This window comes from Schistocerca serialis, chromosome 5 (genome assembly GCF_023864345.2).
Source record: "Schistocerca serialis cubense isolate TAMUIC-IGC-003099 chromosome 5, iqSchSeri2.2, whole genome shotgun sequence".
Taxonomy (NCBI): domain Eukaryota; kingdom Metazoa; phylum Arthropoda; class Insecta; order Orthoptera; family Acrididae; genus Schistocerca; species Schistocerca serialis.
The window spans coordinates 769,789,717-769,811,056 of NC_064642.1; positions in this window are offsets into that span (position 1 = coordinate 769,789,717).

A 21,340-nucleotide genomic window follows, 5' to 3' on the forward strand; every position below is an offset into this window, starting at 1 on the left:
ACTATTTACTTTTTGGAAAGCATTGCTAGTGATGAAGATATCACACGGTACAACGAGATGTAGGACGATGACTTTTTCCGTACAGAGAGATATAAAGCATGTACAACACTCAGGTAACATAAACATAGGGGCCGTGATGTTTGTGAGTGTAAACTAACGTCAGTGTCCGAAACAGACTTAGTGCATGTTTATGTAAGACGATGAAACTTCTAAACTTAGTACTATAAAGAGCCTAACAGGACAGTAATAAGATAAAGAGAACATTGTTTCTAATCAAGCAAGAAGCGTGTGCTCACATTAACTAGAAAATATCTTTTTGAACGCGCCCTGTGTGAACAGCGATTGCAAATGTAAGACCATGTAAACAGCAAGGAAAACACAATAATATTGTGCTTCTGATCGATGTGGTGAAGATCTGTAATTGTAATTTCGTTTTAATACTAGAGGAATGTCGAGTCGTTTTACAAATAACCTAAAATATTTTTTGGGTTAGATTCTAACCAGCGATCTATGGACATTATAAAATTCGACGCTTTCGCGCTGTAACAAGTCAGCTACCAAACAAACAGTGTAAGGTTTGTTTTCTTTGAATGACACTGCCTCTCATTGTAAGAGTGGGAAAGCATAATTAATGTTAACTTCACAGTGCAAAACATTTCTAATCAAGTTAGGGAACTTTTGGTCGACGTGGTGGCAATTTGCCGGTTCAGTGCAACTGCATTTTACTTATCTTGCTGTTCTCTGGAACCCCGAAAAACAGGAGTTTTTATGGATGTATTTGTACAGTATGGTACTAAACACCATTTGCAACCCATTTTCCAAATGTAAATTCCAAAATGAGACATCACTGTGGATGTGTTTCATGACAGCAGGAGCAACAAACTAACCAGTGACGTCACAGGGATCAAATAGAGCGTTTTAACGGGCTTCCAAATTATTTTAATTACATTTTTGTTTTTATAAAAGAATATTAATATTGAAGAGGAAAAAAAGCATGTTTGGAGCGTAAAATGGGGTAATTAATCATTTAAGACCTCTTCCAGAAAACGGTCAAATAACCTATTATGCTGACAGTTCAAATGGTTCAAATGGCTCTGAGGACTATGGGACTTAACTTCTGAGATCATCAGTCCCCTAGAGCTTAGAACTACTTAAACCTAACTAACCTAAGGACATTACACACATCCATGCCCGAGTTAGGATTCGAACCTGCAGCCGTAGCGGTCGCGCAGCTCCAGACTGTAGCGCCTAGAGTCACTCGGCCACTTCGGTCGGCTATGCTGACAGTGAATTGAACTGACATAGTAAGAAATGACAGCATTTCTAGAGAATTGATGAGGGGCCATGTAGCTCATATACAGACTGTGGCAAACAAAAGTGGTCCGAGCAATGGAGATCCAGGGTACAAAGAAACACAACAGAGGAAAGAAAATACAGTACTAATCTGACTATAGCAGGTGTTGGAAGTGACACCATTCTTCTCTTAGCGTTTGTGGGCCCTGGTCAGCCGGTTTCTGAAGAAGGATCGAAAGTAGACTGCTGGATTTCTGCAGTCTCATCCGAAATGTTATGTTGCAGTTCTTGAAGACTATAGCGGTTGTTGGTTGTTGCGAAACACCATAGACTTGAGGGCTCCCCACACGAAGTAATCGCACACTGACAGATCAGGCCCAAGCTGAGTGGTCAGCTAGGGCCAAGACCAGACTGACCACTGCTAACAACTGGGCCAGCGGTAAGGTTGTGTAAATGTCCTTCAAGATTCGGCCGGCTGTAGGGCAGGTGCTCCGTCGTGTTGGAAGTAACTGTAGGGCTTTTCCTCCCAGTTAATGCTCCCACAAATTAAGGTTCAGTTGTACCCGATCGTCCGGCCATTTGCCAAAAACTGTGTAAATAATATTAAGTAGAAGAATAGACAGGATGATCAGACCCTAGCGAGGGCAGAGAATAACTTGCTTGGTATTAGAGAGAGTGCTGGAGAGGATCAGAGACATTGCTATATATCTAACAATTAAGTGCTTTACTGACATGAAGAGATATCATCGGGTGCTTCAAGATTGAAATATAAAGTAACTAGACAATACATGAAGAATGGAAATTAAAAAGGGCTCTAAGTGCCATGTCTCACCTTCGTTATGAGAATAAAAATCAAACAGTACATCTCTTTTTGTACATGGGTCATTTCTATCCGGAAGACAGAGAAGATATTTTGATACCACCGAATTACTGTGCCTACCTCATCACTGCAAAAATAATGAGACATATGAGAAAATAAATATTTTAAAAAAAGTTTTACGTGTCTTATCAGGGAATAGAGTAATTCTAAGTGTCAATAAGAAAGTTATGTTAAAAAATATATCGGCTCAACCACTTGTTTATAGTGTAAAACACTAAGATTGACGCGTTTCGGAAGTCAAGCTTCCATCATCAGAAAAAAAGTAAAAGAACCTGTTAAAACACGCTAAAATGGAACATGCACCAGGCACAATAAAATTGATAATAAAATTAAAACATCGTGGCTACTTCCCTTGTTGCAGCCGTGTCTTCCAAGGTGCATCTCCACACAGTCGTCAAAATATGAAAAACTCTAAAATGGTGTCGCCTATGGTGATCAACATCTAACCACATGGCTCTCTCCTCTATCGTCTTAAACCACCCGTGCTCTTCGTTGATACCACACACCACGCAGCCAAATACGACACTGAAACGCGAGTCAGCTCACGCGCAAGTAAATAAGGAAGTCACAGAAATATCTATACAAACAGATAACGTATACATGTTCCAAGGACCTCATGAAATGATGGTATCCTGCCAATTGCTAAAAATGTAGTTACAAAAAGAAACCAGTGAAATGTTTGAAAAAGTGATTTGCATCACCAGTTAACTGTTCATTCAGTGTGTCCTGATTATCCAAGCTATGTATGGTAATTTCCAGTTGTTCTAGTAGATCCAGCTTTTTGCCTTTGTCCTTCCTATGTAAAATAACGAGATCCTGATCTATTCCCAGCATGGGGTGTCCCGTTTCCCAAATATGCGTGGCTACAGCTGACTATTCGAAATTATTAAGCCGGAAAGCATCGCTATATTGTTACTTTAAAGGACCTACCAGTTTGACCTACATAGCTTGCCTTGCACGTGTTACACTGAATTTTATACACCCTAGCTCTCTCATATGTATCGCTTTCTTGCTTAGTTTAAACCACAGCGTATTATTGGTCTGAAAAGCAGTATCAACTTTAAGTCCGCCCCAGTAGCTGAGTGGTCAGCGTGACGGATTGCCGTCCTCTGCGCCCGGGTTCGATTCCCGGCTGGGTCGGAGATTTTCTCCGCTCAGGGACTGGGTGTTGTGTTGTGTTCATCATCATTTCATCCCCATCCGGCGTGCAGGTCGCCCAATGTGGTGCCGAATGTAATAAGACCTGCGATATGGCGGCCGGACCTGCCCCGCGAGGGGCCTCCCGGCCAATGACGCCAAACGCTCATCATCATCATCATCAACTTTAAAAGGTTTGAAAATGTTAGCCACTTTTTGTGAAATATCACCGAAGTGTGGTATTGTGACTCTCGTAATATTATTTGCGGTATTCTTCCTTGCATTCGCACGCTGTTTGTTGTGGCGTAACAAGCTAGCTACGCCACACTGAGAAGGGAGCCGAAAGAAAGGCACGCGTACACACACGCCGACTGGCGTCAAGTCTGGAACAGGATACGTTATGACTGCTATAAGAAAATACGTAGCTTTGGAATATACTTAACTTTTCATCACTCCTTGTGATACATGTCTATTGACTATACAAATGAGACTCGTAAGATACATGCACTGTTACAATTGGCGCCTTGCTAGGTCGTAGCCATGGACTTAGCTGAAGGCTATTCTAACTGTCTCTCGGCAAATGAGAGGAAGGCCTCGTCCGTATTGTCGCTAGCAATGTCATCCGTACAACTGGGGCGAGTGCTATATCGTATCTCGAGACCTGCCTCGTGGTGGCACTAGGTCTGCGATCACACAGTGGCGACACGCGGGTCCGACATGTACTAAATGGACCGCGGCCGATTTAAGCTACCACCTAGCAAGTGTGGTGTCTGGCGGTGACACCACACTGTTTCTGTCTTATTAATTTATTGACAAAGTTTTGGTGATATCCGTTAGCTCTGGCTAGTTGTTTCATGATGTTCAGCTCATTCATTCTGTCTTCTTCATTCATAAGGACTCTAAAGGCTCTATCTATCAAAGATCTAAAAGCAGAAAGTTTCTGGCTATTAGGATGGCAGGAATTATTTTGTACCAACACATCAGTTGTTGTTGGTTTCCTAAATATTTTAAAAACATGCCTATCATTTTGTTTCCTAATACTTTGGTCGAGAAATTGCAGTTCACCATTTTTCTCTTCTTCCACAGTGAATCCTATTTTACCGTGTAACTCGTTAAATTTATTTACTATTTCTGCAACTTCTTTTTCTTGCCCATCGATAAGAAGCAGCGTATCATCTACATAGCGTTTGTAATATACAACTTTATCCACGGGATGTTGCGGGTTAACGAGGAGTCTTTTTGCCAAATGATTTATAAAGATGTCTGCTATGGTTCCAGATATACTGGAACCCATAGCCAGTCCATCTTTTTCCATAAATTTATTGTTAAAATAAAAATAATTATGCTTCAGAACGAATTCTAACAGTTCGATGAATTCGACTATTTCTTGCTGAGACAGTGTTTTGTACTTAGCAAGGGATGACCTTAACGGCCTCATTTACCGGCACAGTCGCATAAAGGTTTTTAATGTCTAGAGATACTAGGCGGGCCGTGTCAGCGATAGGCTTATCCTTAATTTCATTTATCAAAGCTGAATTATTAGTGATTGAAAACTTATCCTCAAACACGAAAGATTCTTTTAAAATTTTATCGAGCATTTTAGTAATTTTGCATAAAGGACTGTTTCTAGAATTCACAATTACTCTAGCAGGACAATTTTCCTTATATACCTTAAACTGAGATCTACGTCGTGGAGCTTTCGGATTCATGACGGAGCAGCATATTTTTTCTTTTTCTGTGAAGAGGAATAAAGTCCTCTTGACATTCACAACCACGATCTCTCATCCCGTGTGGATAAAATCAAAGAAAGTCATGGTTTCAAATGCCATTAATGCAGAGGCACTACATTTTTTAATTGGCATTCTTCTGTGTAAGGGTTTTCATATAGCCATTTTAGTTGGATGAGACACTAAAGTTAATCACAGTCCACTTGAGGATCTTACATGTTTGTATTATCAACACAGCTTAATCTTTAAATTAATTCATAGAAGTCAGTAGTGTGCATAGGAATTATAAGGAAGAGGTTCATAACTTCCAAACAGTCGCCGCGCGGGATTAGCCAAGCGGTCTTCGTATATCGAGCTAAGTGAAGGAGACCATCGCCTGTGCAACTTCACTGTGAACCACCGCTTGGCACAAGAACCATGCACCATCTAGTAATGAATGTTTGGCACATTTTGTCCATGATTTGACCTTCGCAACAAGTCTGAGGATACCCAACGAGAACGTAATACCACTGAAATGGGTTTTAAGAAAATATGGAGCTTGGAACGTTTTTTATTTCAACTCTGCAGATATATTTAATACTTTTCCGAGAATTCGTGTGTATGTTCGATCGTTAGAGACGGTAAGCGAGTGATGGAAAAGCTGAATGCAGGGATGACGTGGGAGGAATTGTGTTGTAAGTAGTTACTTCCCCGCCTGCCGAGAGGGCAGAACAGTCGGAAGCCCTCCATCCAGGGAGAGCTTCAGCATGAAGAGCACGTGCGACAGGTAAACTTCTCCAGCGCCAGCTTAAAGCGGCGACGGTGGGCGTGTGGGTCGTAGCTCCAGGCCCCCAACTGCGAGGGGACAGTACGTGCTGCGTACGGAGGCGACGGAGGCGGACGCGCTTGCTTACTGGGGAGCCCAGGCGTCTCTTCCCGTCCAGTGGCTGCCCTCCAGTGTGGTGTTCCACACTCGTTGCCATCTGTGCACGTCTAAGCAAAATGGTCGCTGTTCCTGCCTGTGCGTACTGATGTGATTTTCATTGGTATGGATTTAAAAAAAGTTAAGGATGTCCACTCGACTCCGAACAAGTGTTAACAAAATTTATTGAACACATAACGTGACAGAAAATAGTGAATCATAATAACAGTAGAATGTTACTACAAAATGTTTCGTTTATACTTAATGGCAAGGAGGCGACGTGTTAACTTATATCCTAAATTTCGTCCACATGTGCAAAGGATATCTTCAGATCTGGCAACTCCAGCGAAAGGAAACGGGCCTCCAGTTTGTAAGGCGTGTTACGATATGTACAGATCTCACTCCCATTTATCACTTGATACTGAATGCATGCTGAATGCTCGCTCTTTAAGTGCAGCTCATAATGCACCTCTAAACTAGAAACTGGTTGTACTTTCGATGCAGTTACCGGTTTTGTCACTGAACATGTCACCTGCAGATAGAGAGGAAACCATAGTAAATAGTTTAACACATCGTCCAAGGTCTCTAAACCAAAATATTTTGCCTGAAGCAAACAGAGCCCGTCAAAGCCTTCTGTACCTTTGTATAAAGACCTTTTAATACTGCGAGGTTGTGGAACTTATGAGGAGAACAAGTCGCATATTTTAATTTCAGATAAACTGCCCAAGCAATAGTTTTTAATAAACCTGTAAGCTTCATCCTACGTCGTGAATATCTTGTGGAAAATATCTTCTAAACTCTGTTGGTAACGAATGAAATTAATATTATGAAGCGTGTACCAATGAGGTTAAGTATGGAGAGGTCTGAATAGCACCGAAACATCTATTAAGTTTTGGTTGCAAAGCCTATAGAAGAGAACAACGACTGACAAAAATCGACCTTAGTGAAGAACAATTTTTCTTCCGGAGAAATGCAACGCGCTAGTAATTACGATGTAACTCGGAGAGCTGATTGAAGGAAGAGAAATCCATTAAGACATATAAATATCTATTATACGTTCTTGACAAAGTCAATTAAAATTCAGACTTCCGAATACTATAGGTAGCTGGCATACAACAAAGAGAGCAAAAGGTTGTCTAGAACTTGAGTATAAACCACACTGCAGTCGAGGACATAGTAGAGGTTGATAAGCTAATGACTAAGGTTCTAATCTGCACATAAAGAAAACAATAAATTTGGGAAAATAATCAAAGTTCTGAGAGAATAAATTAAACCATTGCTGTTTCCTGATGACCCTGTAATCCTGTCGGAGGCAACGAAAAATTTAGAGATCATTTGTACGGAATGGATAGTATCTTGAGGATGGACTGTTAGCAGTTCCTAACTAAAATTAAAACAAGACTAATAAAGTACATTCAAATTAAAGGAAATAACGTAAGAAATGAGACAGTAAAAGTAGGAAAGCTACATTATTTGGCTGGCAAAGTAACTGTCGACAACAGATGGAGAGAAGGTATATAATGTAAACGCGAACAGCAACAAGACCTTATCTAATAGATATACATTTTTTGACACGACTTATAAAAATATGTGATAGGAAACCATGTCGGGAATTATTTGCCTGCGATGCAATTTTACATAGAAATGAAGCGTTGGCACAGTAGAGACAAGAGTAGGATAGAGAATTTGGAACTGTGGTATCACAAAGAAAGCTGAAGGTTAGATGAACGTAATTGATGAAGTTGTACTGAAGAAAATGAACCTGTGACACAGTTCGAGTTAAAGAAAGGATTCGCAGGTACGACTCGTCCTGAGGCACCAAGGAGTAGTTACAGCAGTGTTACTGGGAAACGGAAGGCGGGAGAAGTTGTAAGGGATGCCGTAAAGAGTCTTAACAGAAATACGCGATTAGGCGGGACACTGGGGAGAGCACAGAATCAGTATCAGACTAAAGCGCACAGAAGAACAAAAATACTTTCATTCTTACCGATGCTTCACAGCCATTTTCTCGTGTAAACAGGTATACAAGTTCAACGTTTAGTACCGAAAAAATCGAGAGAAAATGATTGTTACAGCTTCATCGGTGGAACACTTGTATCACGCTAAAGTTTCTTAAATACATTAAAACGATGTTGTGTTGAACAAAGAGGTATTGAAGGAATACGTAGAATATATATTACTTGGATCATGTCCTGTTGAGGAACTAAGCACCGAAACTCTGGCTTAATAACGCAAGCGTAGAAATTTCCATGTGAAGCAGTTGTAAGTGAGTAGGCATTACTTGCGTGTGTGTTATTTGTCGTAAATACAAACCTGAGAACGTGAATTAACAACATAAATGTTCTACTGAGCTCAAACCCACATCACTTACATGTAACTGAAAAGAATCCTGTGTGTGTGAAAAACGATCTCATTCAGAAGCAAATAAATAAGCAAAGAAATGATATCAGGTTCAGTAGAGTTGGTCAGTGCGAACTGTTTGAAAAAAAAGTAACTACAAAAACACAAGTCAAACGGTAATGTCGACGCATATAAGAATGTAACCTGGAACACACGAAAATTTCTGCACTGACATATAGCCTTGGTACAGTAGAGAAACTGACGGAAACTACGTTGCTCAATGGAAAAGAAGCAATCTCGTATTATGAATCTCACCTGCGAAACGAAGCACTGGCAGAATTAGCAACACAGAAAGACTCCGCAACAGCTACAAAAACTCTGCAGTACTGCTAAAAGCTAAGTCAATGTGCTCCTTTGGGTCCCCCAGATCCCTCACGACAGGAACTTGCAATGGCGTTACCAACTGTGGAACGCCAGTGCGGTGGTATCGATCAATGATACCACGTAGTATGATAATAATAAGTTATTCACAACACCTCTGGAAGTAGGTTGATGCCCTAGGTGGTACTGCAAAACACGTCATGGACGTGGGCATTTTGCAATCACTGAAGACAGCGGTCCAACCACCCTGGAACAATGAAGGACGGAGTCATTCTGTTGAAGCATAATGCCTTTCCACATGTTGGCAAGATTGTTCCGCCTATGCTGCAGAAGTTTCACTACGAGCCCCTGCCCATCCTCCATACAGTCCCAAGCTCGCCCCATGTGATTTCCACAGTTTTGGAGTCTCGAGAAAAGATATTTATGGCTATCGATTTGCTTTGGCCGAAGAAGTTCTGTACTGTGACCGAAGTGACGTAAGTCGCTTGGACAGAAGTCGACTTGCGATTGTACTATTTAATCGCGACCCAATTTTTGTGTTGCATCGTCAACGTGAGGATCCGTGGATTACAGTAAACTGGCAGTTATGCGTCGGGAATAAGCGACGTGACTCCCAGGGGAAATTCTGTATCGTGAACGTAGAAACGATAGTCGCTTAGACTGAAGTCGACTGGAGCCTGCACTATTGTACCACGAAGATATGTGTGTCGCATCGTAAATGTGAGAATCCGTGGTTTACAGTAACCAGCAGCGATGCGTTTGAAAAAAGCAACGTGACTCATAGGAGAAGTTCTATATGGTGACCGTACCCACGTTAGTAGCTTAGACAGAATTCTGCCGGAGCCTGTAGTATTAAATCGCGACGCAATTTGTGCGTCGCATTGTGAATGTGAGGGTCCGTGGATTAAGGTAAAATATCAGTAATGCGTCGGTACCAGCAATGTGACTCCCAGGAGAAGTTCACTATGGTGACTGAAACCACGTTTGTCGCTTACATAGAAGTCGTCTGGACAGTGTACTATTGAATTGGGACAAATTTTGGGTGTCGCATCCTCAATATGAGGGTCCGTGGAATGCTGTAAAGTGGCAGTGATGCATCAGATAAAAGCACCTCGTCTCCTAGGAGAAGTTCCATCTTGTGGGGGTAGCCACATTAGTTGCTTAGACAGAAGTAGGCTGGAGCATGTGCTATTGAATTGCGACGGAATTTGTGTGTCGCATGGTCAAAGTGAGGGTCCCTGGGTTACATTAAACTGGAAACGATGCGTTGGAAACAAGCAACATTACAAGCAACAGGAGAAGATCTGTGTGGTTACTGTAGGCACGTTAGACGATTCAATAAAAGTAATCTACATCCTGAACCATGAACCGCGACGCATTTTGTTCGTCGCATAGTCAATGCGAGGGTCCGTGGTAGTGATGCGACGGATACAAGCAACGTGACTCCCAAGAATTTTCGTACCGTGACCGTAGTCATGTTTGTAGCTTAGATAGAGTTCTGCTGGAGCCTGTACTATTGAATCGCGTCGCAATTTGTGTGCTACATCGTCAGTGTGAGAGTTTGTGGATTAGAGTAAACTGGCAGTTATTCATAGGAAATAAGCAACGTGACCCCGAGTAAAAAAATGATTCAAATGGCTCTGAACACTATGGGTTCAAATGGCTCTAAGCACTATGGGACTTAACAGCTGAGGTCATCAGTCCCCTAGAACTTTGAACTACTGAAACCTAACTAACATAAAGACATCACACATATCCATGTCCGAGGCAGGAAGCGAACCTGCGACCGTAGCGGTCGCGCGCTTCCAGACTTAAGCGCCTAGAACCGCTCCACTTAGACAGAAGCCGGCCAGAGATTGTAATATTGAATCTGGACGCAATTTGTGTGTTTCATCGTCAATGTGAGTGTCCGTGGATTACAATCAAATGGCAGTGACGCGTCGGAAATATGCAACGTGACGTCTACGAGAAGTTCTGTATGCTCACCGTACTCACGTTTGTAGCTTATATTCAATTCTGCTGGACCCTGTAACATAGAATCGAGACGCTATTAGCGCATCGCATCGTGAATGTGAGGGTCCGTGGATTACGGTAAACTATCAAGTTGAAAATTTGAGTGTTCTTAGAGCACTTGTTTAGTTAAATCTGTGAGATCAATGTGTAGCTTCGTATTTAGCAGGGGCAGATTTGCATTCTAGCGTACGTTACGTGAAATTCACGTTATCGTCTGTCATTTGTTTATTTATTTCAAATAGTCTCTGCACGTTACTGACTGTACAGTTAGCCTTCTGCCGCCGAGCAGTGTGTCAGCAGTGCGCAAGTAGCAGCTTTACTGCATTTACTAAGCAGTCTTGTATTTTCATAACCGTTTAAATTTTGTGCCGAATTCTTTGTGCTCTCTGTAGATCGTCCATACATTCTTTGTACAACCGTATTTAGCATGGTCAGGGATTGCGACTGCTGTGTTCGGATGCGGGCTGAGTTGGCATCCCTTCGCTCCCAGCTTCAGGCAGTGTTGTCTTCGGTCACACGGCTTGAGGCTGTTGCCAATGGGCATCATTGTGGGGGTCCGGGCAGGGGTTTGTCGGGGACGGCCAGCTCGTCCCACGCATCCCCCGATCGGACTACGGCTGTGGATGCCCGGGATACTGCCCACATTGAGGCTGACCCCTCACCCATGGTAGAGTGGGATGTCGTCTCGAAGTGTGGCAGGGGGCGGAAGACATTCCGGAGGGCTGAACGGAAGGCCTCTCCAGTTTGTCTGACGAACCGGTATCAGGCTCTGTCTCCAGCTGATACTGATCTTCGGCCGGACGTGGTTGAGGTTGCCACTCAGTCGGCAAGATCCGGGCGGTCGCTTAGGGTGGGCTTACTGGTAGTTGGGAGCTCCGACGTCAGGCACGTAATGGGGCCCCTTAGGGCTATGGCTGCAAGGGAGGGGAAGAAAACCAATGTGCACTCCATGTGCATACCGGGGGGAGTCATTCAAATTGTGGAAAGGGTCCTTCCTGATGCCATGAAGGGTACAGGGAGCACCCATCTGCAGGTGGTAGCTCATGTCGGCACCAACGATGTGTGTCGCTATGGCTCGGAGAAAATCCTCTCCGGCTTCTGGCAGCTATCTGATTTGGTGAAGACTGCCAGTCTCGCTAGCAGGAAGAAAGCAGAGCTCACCATCTGCAGCACTGTCGGCAGGCTGACTGCGGGCCTTTGGTACAGAGCCTAGTGGAGGGTTTGAATCAGAGGCTGAGACGGTTCTGCAACCGTGTTGGCTGCAGATTCCTCGACTTGCGCCAAAGGGTGTTGGGGTTTCGGGTTTCGCTGGATAGGTCAGGAGTCCACTACACACAGCATTCGACTACACTGGTAGCAGGGGTTGTGTAGCGTGGACTGGACGGTTTTTCAGGTTAGATGGCCTCGGGCAAGTGCAGAAAGAACAACAGTCTAACACGGTGGGGGGCAAGGTAAGGATATGCGGGGACAAAGCAGCAATCGGTACTGTAATTGTAAACCGTCGAAGCTGCGTTCATAAAGTACCGGAATTTCAAGCTCTGATAGACAGCACCAAAGCTGAAATCGTTATACACTCCTGGAAATTGAAATAAGAACACCGTGAATTCATTGTCCCAGGAAGGGGAAACTTTATTGACACATTCCTGGGGTCAGATACATCACATGATCACACTGACAGAACCACAGGCACATAGACACAGGCAACAGAGCATGCACAATGTCGGCACTAGTACAGTGTATATCCACCTTTCGCAGCAATGCAGGCTGCTATTCTCCCATGGAGACGATCGTAGAGATGCTGGATGTAGTCCTGTGGAACGGCTTGCCATGCCATTTCCACCTGGCGCCTCAGTTGGACCAGCGTTCGTGCTGGACGTGCAGACCGCGTGATACGACGCTTCATCCAGTCCCAAACATGCGCAATGGGGGACAGATCCGGAGATCTTGCTGGCCAGGGTAGTTGACTTACACTTTCTAGAGCACGTTGGGTGGCACAGGATACATGCGGACGTGCATTGTCCTGTTGGAACAGCAAGTTCCCTTGCCGGTCTAGGAATGGTAGAACGATGGGTTCGATGACGGTTTGGATGTACCGTGCACTATTCAGTGTCCCCTCGACGATCACCAGTGGTGTACGGCCAGTGTAGGAGATCGCTCCCCACACCATGATGCCGGGTGTTGACCCTGTGTGCCTTGGTCGTATGCAGTCCTGATTGTGGCGCTCACCTGCACGGCGCCAAACACGCATACGACCATCATTGGCACCAAGGCAGAAGCGACTCTCATCGCTGAAGACGACACATCTCCATTCGCCTCTCCATTCACGCCTGTCGCGACACCACTGGAGGTGGGCTGCACGATGTTGGGGCGTGAGCGGAAGACGGCCTAACGGTGTGCGGGACCGTAGCCCAGCTTCATGGAGACGGTTGCGAATGGTCCTCGCCGATACCCCAGGAGCAACAGTGTCCCTAATTTGCTGGGAAGTGGCGGTGCGGTCCCCTACGGCACTGCGTAGGATCCTACGGTCTTGGCGTGCATCCGTGCGTCGCTGCGGTCCGGTCCCAGGTCGACGGGCACGTGCACCTTCCGCCGACCACTGGCGACAACATCGATGTACTGTGGAGACCTCACGCCCCACGTGGCCTCCCGCATGCCCACTACACGCCCTCGCTCAAAGTCCTTCAACTGCACATACGGTTCACGTCCACGCTGTCGCGGCATGCTACCAGTGTTAAAGACTGCGATGGAGCTCCGTATGCCACGGCAAACTGGCTGACACTGACGGCGGCGGTGCACAAATGCTGCGCAGCTAGCGCCATTCGACGGCCAACACCGCGGTTCCTGGTGTGTCCGCTGTGCCGTGCGTGTGATCATTGCTTGTACAGCCCTCTCGCAGTGTCCGGAGCAAGTATGGTGGGTCTGACACACCGGTGTCAATGTGTTCTTTTTTCCATTTCCAGGAGTGTAGGTACGGAAAGCTGCCTGAAGCCAGACATAAATTCTGCCGAAATTTTTAAAACGACACAGACGGTGTTTAGAAGGGATAGATTGCACGCAACCGGTGGTGGCGGGTTTGTCGCTGTTAATAGTAGTTTATCCTGTAGTGGAATAGAAGTGGATAGTTCCTGTGAATTATTATGAATTATTATGGGTGCAGGTTATACTCATCAACCGAATTAGGTTAATAATTGGCTCCTTTTACCAACCTCCCGACTCAGCAGCATTGAGAGAAAATCTGGAATACATTTCACATAAATTTTCTCAGCATGTTATAGTCTTAGGTTGAGATTTCAATTTACCAGATATAGACTGGGACACTCAGATGTTTAGGACGGGTGGTAGGGACAGAGCATCAAGTGACATTATACTGAGTGCACTATCCGAAAATTACCTCGAGCAATTAAACAGAGAACCGACTCGTGGAGATAACATCTTGAACCTACTGATAACAAACAGACCCGAACTCTTCGACTCTGTATGTGCAGAACAGGGAATCAGTGATCATAAGGCCGTTGCAGCATCCCTGAATATGGAAGTTAGTAGGAATATAAAAAAAGGGAGGACGGTTTATCTGTTTAGCTAGAGTAATAGACGGCAGATTCCAGACTACCTAACAGATCAATACGAAAATTTCTGTTCCGACACTGACAATGTTGAGTGTTTATGGCAAAAGTTCAAGGCAATCGTAAAATGCGTTTTAGCCAGGTACGTACCGAGTAAAACTGTGAGGGACGGGAAAAACCCACCGTGGTACAACAACAAAGTGAGGAAACTACTGCGAAAGCAAAGAGAGCTTCACTCCAAGTTTAAACGTAGCCAAAACCTCTAAGACAAACAGAAGCTAAACGATGTCAAAGTTAGCGTAAGGAGGACTATGCGTGAAGCGTTCAGTGAATTCGAAAGTAAAATTCTATGTACCAACTTGACAGAAAATCCTAGGAAGTTCTGGTCTTACGTTAAATCAGTAAGTGGCTCCAAACAGCATATCCAGACACTCCGGGATGATGATGACATTGAAACAGAGGATGACACGCGTAAAGCTGAAATACTAAGGACCTTTTTCCAAAGCTGTTTCACAGAGGAGGACCGCACTGCAGTTACTTCTCTAAATCCTCGTACAAACGAAGAAATGGCTGACATTGAAATAAGGGTCCAAGGAATAGAAAAGCAACTGGAATCACTCACGGAGGAAAGTCCAATGGACCTGACGGGATACTAAATCGATTCTACACAGAGTACACGAAAGAACTTGCCCCCTTCTAACAGCCGTGTACCGCAAGTCTCTAGAGGAACGGAAGGTTCCAAATGATTGGAAAAGGGCACAGGTAGTCCCAGTCTTCAAGAAGGGTCGTCGAGCAGATGCGCAAAACTATAGATCTATATCTCTGACGTCGATCTGTTTTAGAATTTTAGAACATGTTTTTTGCTCGAGTATCATGTCATTTTTGGAAACCCAGAATCTTCTATGTGGGAATCAACTTGGATTCCGGAAGCAGCGATCGTGTGAGACCCAACTCGCTTTATTTGTTCACGAGACCCAGAAAATATTAGATACAGGCTACCAGGTAGATGCAATTTTCCTTGACTTCCGGTAGGCGTTCGATACAGTTCCGCACTGTCGCCTGATAAACAAAGTAAGAGCCTACGGAATATCAGACCAGCTGTGTGGCTGGATTGAAGAGTTTTTAGCAAACAGAACACAGCATGTTGTCATCAATGGAGAGACGTCTACAGACGTTAAAGTAACCTCTGGCGTGCCACAGGGGAGTTTTATGGGACCATTGCTTTTCACAATATATATAAATGACCTAGTAGATAGTGTCGGAAGTTCAATGCGGCTTTTCGCGGATGATGCTGTAGTGTACAGAGAAGTTGCAGCATTAGAAAATTGTAGCGAAATGCAGGAAGATCTGCAGCGGATAGGCACTTGGTGCAGGGAGTGGCAACTGTCCCTTAACATAGACAAATGTAATGTATTGCGAATACATAGAAAGAAGGATCCTTTATTGTATGATTATATGATAGCGGAACAAACACTGGTAGCAGTTACTTCTGTAAAATATCTGGGAGTATGCGTGCGGAACGATTTGAAGTGGAACGATCATATAAAATTAATTGTTGGTAAGGCGGGTACGAGGTTGAGATTCACTGGGAGAGTCCTTAGAAAATGCAGTCCATCAGCAAAGGAGGTGGCTTACAAAACACTCGTTCGACCTATACTTGCTCATCAGTGTGGGATCCGTACCAGATCGGTTTGACGGAGGAGATTGAGAAGATCCAAAGAAGAGCGGCGCGTTTCGTCACAGGGTTATTTGGTAACCGTGATAGCGTTACGGAGATGTTTAATAAACTCAAGTGGCAGACTCTGCAAGAGAGGCGCTCTGCATCGCGGTGTAGATTGCTCGACAGGTTTCGAGAGGGTGCGTTTCTGGATGAGGTATCGAATATATTGCTTCCCCCTACTTATACCTCCCGAGGAGATCACGAACGTAAAATTAGAGAGATTAGAGCGCGCACGGCGGCTTTCAGACAGTCGATCTTCCCGCGAACCATACGCGACTGGAACAGGTAAGGGAGGTAATGACAGTGGCACGTAAAGTGCCCTCCGCCACACACCGTTGGGTGGCTTGCGGAGTATAAATGTAGATGTAGATGTAAATAGCAGTTTTGTTCAAAGCAGTTTACTTTCGTGGATAAGCCGAAAAGTCTTACGATCGATTCTTTGAAGATAGGTTGCCAAGAAATCGTATATTTCAGAAAGTTATATGTGAATCGGTGGCAATTGTGTTAGAGACCTTCAAAGAACATCCTTTCCGGGTGAAACTCCGATCCGAACGTGGCTCTGTGAGTTCTTCGCCTCAAAACTAATTGATTTCTACAGTCGCGGAATCGATAAGTTAACGCAGCGTTGGAAGACTGTTGTAAATAGTGGAGGAGAATGTATTATTGACGACTAAAGTCTGTGTTACATTAATCGTTGTGTTTATTAAATGTATCGGAAAACGATACAAAATGACGTACCAAACCAATAATATACTGCAAGGTAGTAGACTGTTGTGGTAGAGAAAGAGCGAAGAAGACAATGACAATGTGAGAGAAAGAGAGGGCACAACGGCAGTGTAACATAGTTGACAGTGACAGAACACTGCCAGGAAAAAAGTGACGGAGATATTGTCATTGCGAGAGGTATAAAGAGAAAGTTGAATGACGAAGAGACAATGACAGTTAGAAGAGCACTCGGAATGAATGAATACGATACTAGCAGTAACACAGGGGAAGATGGAGACAGTGCCTGTGATAAGAGACAGTAGTAGTGGGACAGAACGAACGGGGCTGTGGCTGTGAAACAAGAGACAGTGAAAATTACGGAGATACAAAGAGATAGTGACAATGAGTTGGACTCTGTCGTCGTCGTCGTCGTAACTCTCATCTCTTACTTCCCCTCTTTGGGGAAGTGTGTTGAGGAGTTTGTAGCCGTTTGGCTTTTACTCCACGTGTTTGCCTGTGGGTGTGTGATTATTTTCTATGATTTTTGGATGTCTGCGTAGTGTGATGAATGTTCTGTGTGTGTCTGGTACTTGTCTGAGGTTGGCGAGATGATTGATTTTATGGGGGAGAGAACAGGATCAGGGATTGGAGATAGGGATTTTCCCTTCGACTTAGTCATCGAAGATTGTTATTGGGATTTTTTCCTGGTCGTGGGACCTAGGGAGCGGACGAGGTTGTTTCCTGATCTGGAAGAGCTCTCATAGAAGCCAAGTTCTTGGAAACCCTCTTTCAGGAAGGGGATATCAGGTGCGGCGTGCACATCGTTAATGGGGAATTCCAGAGGCAGATGCAGTGCCCTCGTGAGAGTGCGACTCTGCAGCCTCTGGAGTTCGTCCAGATGTTGCTTCGCCATGTATCCGCAGACAGGGCATGCATACTCCATTGCTGACCGTATAAGGGCCTGATATACATTTACTCCAACAGATCAGGGAAGGGAGCTGGTTGTCTTGAGGATTGGTTAGAGGATGAACATTCTGGCACAGACCTTTCTGTAGACCTCGTCTATGTGGGGCTTCCACACAAGACGAGAGTCAAAGGTTACGCCAAGATACCTGGCGGTTCTGCGCCATGTGAGTTGTACTCCGTTTAGGTGAAAGTGGACGGGGTAGCGTTGGGGAGGGCCACACCTTGCGAGCCTCCAGGTGATCAGCATAGCCAGCGTTTTCTCAGAGTTGGTGATGCACCAGCGACAGGGTCAAGTTTCTTGTTCGCATTACTTGTGTAGGAGGCTGTGTCGTCTGCATATTGTGCAGTATGCACCAAGGGGTCCGCTGGTGTGCCCACAGTGTACAAATTGTACAATACAGGACCCAGAACTAATCCCTGCGGCACCCCAGCACGGATACGCCTTTTGGTGGAGGTGGCTGTTTCTACTTTAACAGAGAAAGTTCAATCCGTGAGATAGCCATAACGTGTAGAGTAGCCCTCTAAGCCATACTGAGTCGAAGGACTTAGCTACATCTTTTTGCACTACCCTTCAGTAGCCTCTGTGGTTGACGCCCTCTGTGGCTGCTTCAGCCACTCTCGTGACTCAGGATCCATTGTGGGGCAGATTGGTTCTACCGGCATCCGAATTGGAAATCTGGCAGAAGTTTCTCTCTGGTAATATGTTCCTGTATGGGTATTAGCAGGAGGAGTTCATAGGTCTGGCTGAGTTGCCAGGAGTCTAATCGGCCTTGAGTGAGCGAGTGAGAGTCGACGATTATGAGTGACTTGCAGTGATAGAGTGGTGGGTGTAAGCGAGTTAGGGCTAGGGGAGCTTGTGAGAGTGAGAGATGAGCTGTATGTTCAGAAGAGCTCGAATATGTTCGCATGCCATTTTTGCAAATGTCTGTAAAGAAGCTGAGGAAGGTATAATGAGGCAGCTGGTATCCCACTTCTCGATCAGAGTTTTTCAAACAGTACTTTTCCGATGGTGACTCTTACCTGAAAACACAACATGGATTTTGATAGGCATTGTTTGAAGAAGAAGTAGTTAAGGTATAAACCGGCTGGTCCCTTGTCGAGGTTCGAGTCCTCCCTCAGGCATGGGTGTATGTGTTCGTCCTTAGGATAATTTAGGTTAAGTAGTGTGTAAGCTTAGGGACTGATGGCCTTAGCAGTTAAGTCCATAAGATTAAAAAAGAAAACAAATATTCCTGAATCCAATCAACAGTACCATACCAATCTCCCCACAGGACACCCATAGTAGGAGAGTTTAGCTTCCTTCTAAAATCTGCACATTTCATCCAGTTTTCGATTGAGATATTTTTTCCAGTATTACCGACACATGTCGACTAAAGACAAAGAACAATGAAACTGACTTACACTGGCTTTAATTAATTTCATTTCTAAGTCGCCACAAGCAAGTAAGGCGTCACTTTGCTGAAGACACTCTGGCTGGTCACTGGGGGCTGTGTTGGCAGCCTTCCGTTTTAGAGACGGCTGTTCCCCGGGCTTAATGAGGGCGTTCGGTTGCGAGGGACTGGGCTGTTATTAAGACCTGCCGAGGTGCCGGCTCTGCCGCTGCTGCAGTGCGCGGCGCGGCGTGGGGGCTGCCCACCTGGAGATATACGGTTATTACCTCGGCCGGCGTAATTAAATTGGGCATAAACCAACTCAGAGGCGCTATCCGCCGCCGCTGTATCTTCATTCTGCTTTCCGGACCGAGTCGCGCTACCGGTGTTCATTTATTGTCGTGGCGCGGTGTAATATTCAACTCCCCCTTCCGTTCTGTCCCTAAACAAAAGGGAAGAACGAAATCATTCCCGCTGAGGGATACATACTGACCCCGTCGGATACTGTAAAAGCTTCAAATCTGACTGTAGCTGTTCCTTATATTAGGAGATGACGGGACACGCACACCCTGCACTAACTCCCACCAAGATATTTTGAAGAACTGAACTCTCGTTTATAAAAAATGGTATCTCCTGAACTGTCTGTCGTGCAGAAGGAAGCTATACGCTCCCACTATGGGTGTCCTGTTGGGAGATTGGCATGGTACTGTTAATGGGACTAAGGAATATTTGTCTTACCTTGTTTCAATCTGAATTACTTCTTCTTCAGACAATGACTATCCAAATCCATATTGTGTTTTCTGGTAAGACTCACCATCGGTAAAATTCTGTTTTAAAAGCTCTCGCTGAGAAGTGGGATACCAGGTGCCTCATTTTACCTTCCTCAGCTCCTTTACAAACATTTGCAAAAATGGCATGCGAACATATACGAGCTCATACAGATCATCTCTCACTCTCACAAGCTCCCCTAGCTTTAACTCGCTTACACCCACCACTCTATCGCTGTAACTCACTCATACCCATGCACTCTCACTCACCCACTCAAGGCCGATTAGCCTCTTGCCAAATCAGCATGATCTGTGAACGCCTCCTGCTAATACCCATACAGGAACATATTACCAGAGAGAAACTTCTGCCAGATTTCCAATTCGGATTCCGGTAGAACCACTCTGCACCACAACAGATCATGAGTCATGAGAGTGGCTGAAGCAACCACGGATGGCTTCAACCACAGAGGCTACTGCAGGATAGTGCTAAGAGATGTAGCCAAAGCCGTGGACTCAGTATGGCATAGAGGGCTACTCTACAAGTTATACACACGAGGGTTCCTCGGGAGCATAGTTAAGCAAATTAAAAGCTTTCTCACGGATAGAACTTTCTCTGTTAAAGCAGAAACAGCCACCTCCACCAAAAGGCGTATCTGTGCTGGGGTACCACAGGGACTGGTTCTGGGGCCCGTATAGTACAGTTTGAACACTGTGGACACACCAACGGCCCCCTGCTCAATATGCAGACGACACAGCCTCCTACACAAGTAATGCGAACTAGGACCTGGTCATCTGTAGACTACAAAGTGTTTTAGATGAGACAGAAACTTGGGCCCATTGCTGGCGCATCACCATCAACTCTAAGAAAACGCTGGCTATGCTGATCAAGGGGAGGCTCGGAAGGCGTGGACGTCCCCAACGCTCCCCCTTCCACTTTCACCTAAACGGAATCCAACTTCCCTGGCACAGAACCGCGTAACCTTGCACTCTCGTCTTACGTAGAAGCCCACATAGACGAGGTCTGCAGGAAGGTTTGTGATAGAATGTTCATCCTCTACCCAATATATTTTACATGTAGAGTCACTGGTATTTGTGAATACTGTCTCCAAAATGTATCGCAAATACAGTTACTAGTGAATAAGTAATACACTGTCCATTCACGTTGATGCGATCACCCGATAAAAGCCTGAAAAACCCACTGTGGACCATTGCAAGTCTTCCAGCAAGAGGGTCAGTGAGGTTTTGGGAGTTGTTGATAGGGATTTGGAGCCACGTCGACTCTAGTGACGTGGAAAGCAGCGTAAGTTTTCTCTGTTGAGGATCCATGGCACAAGTAGCCTAATCGAAAAGATTCCACAGATTTTTTCAATTGGATTTAAATCCAGCGGCCTTGGCGGCCAGGGGAGTGCGGTAAGCTCATCCTGGTGCTCTACTAGCAACGCACATATACTGCGAGCTGTGTGACACGTTGTGTTGCCATGCTGGTAGATGCCACCCAGCTGTGAAAAAGCAAACTGCATGAACAGGTGGACAAGATCTCCAAGGATAGATGCATACTTGTGTTATTCGACTGTGTA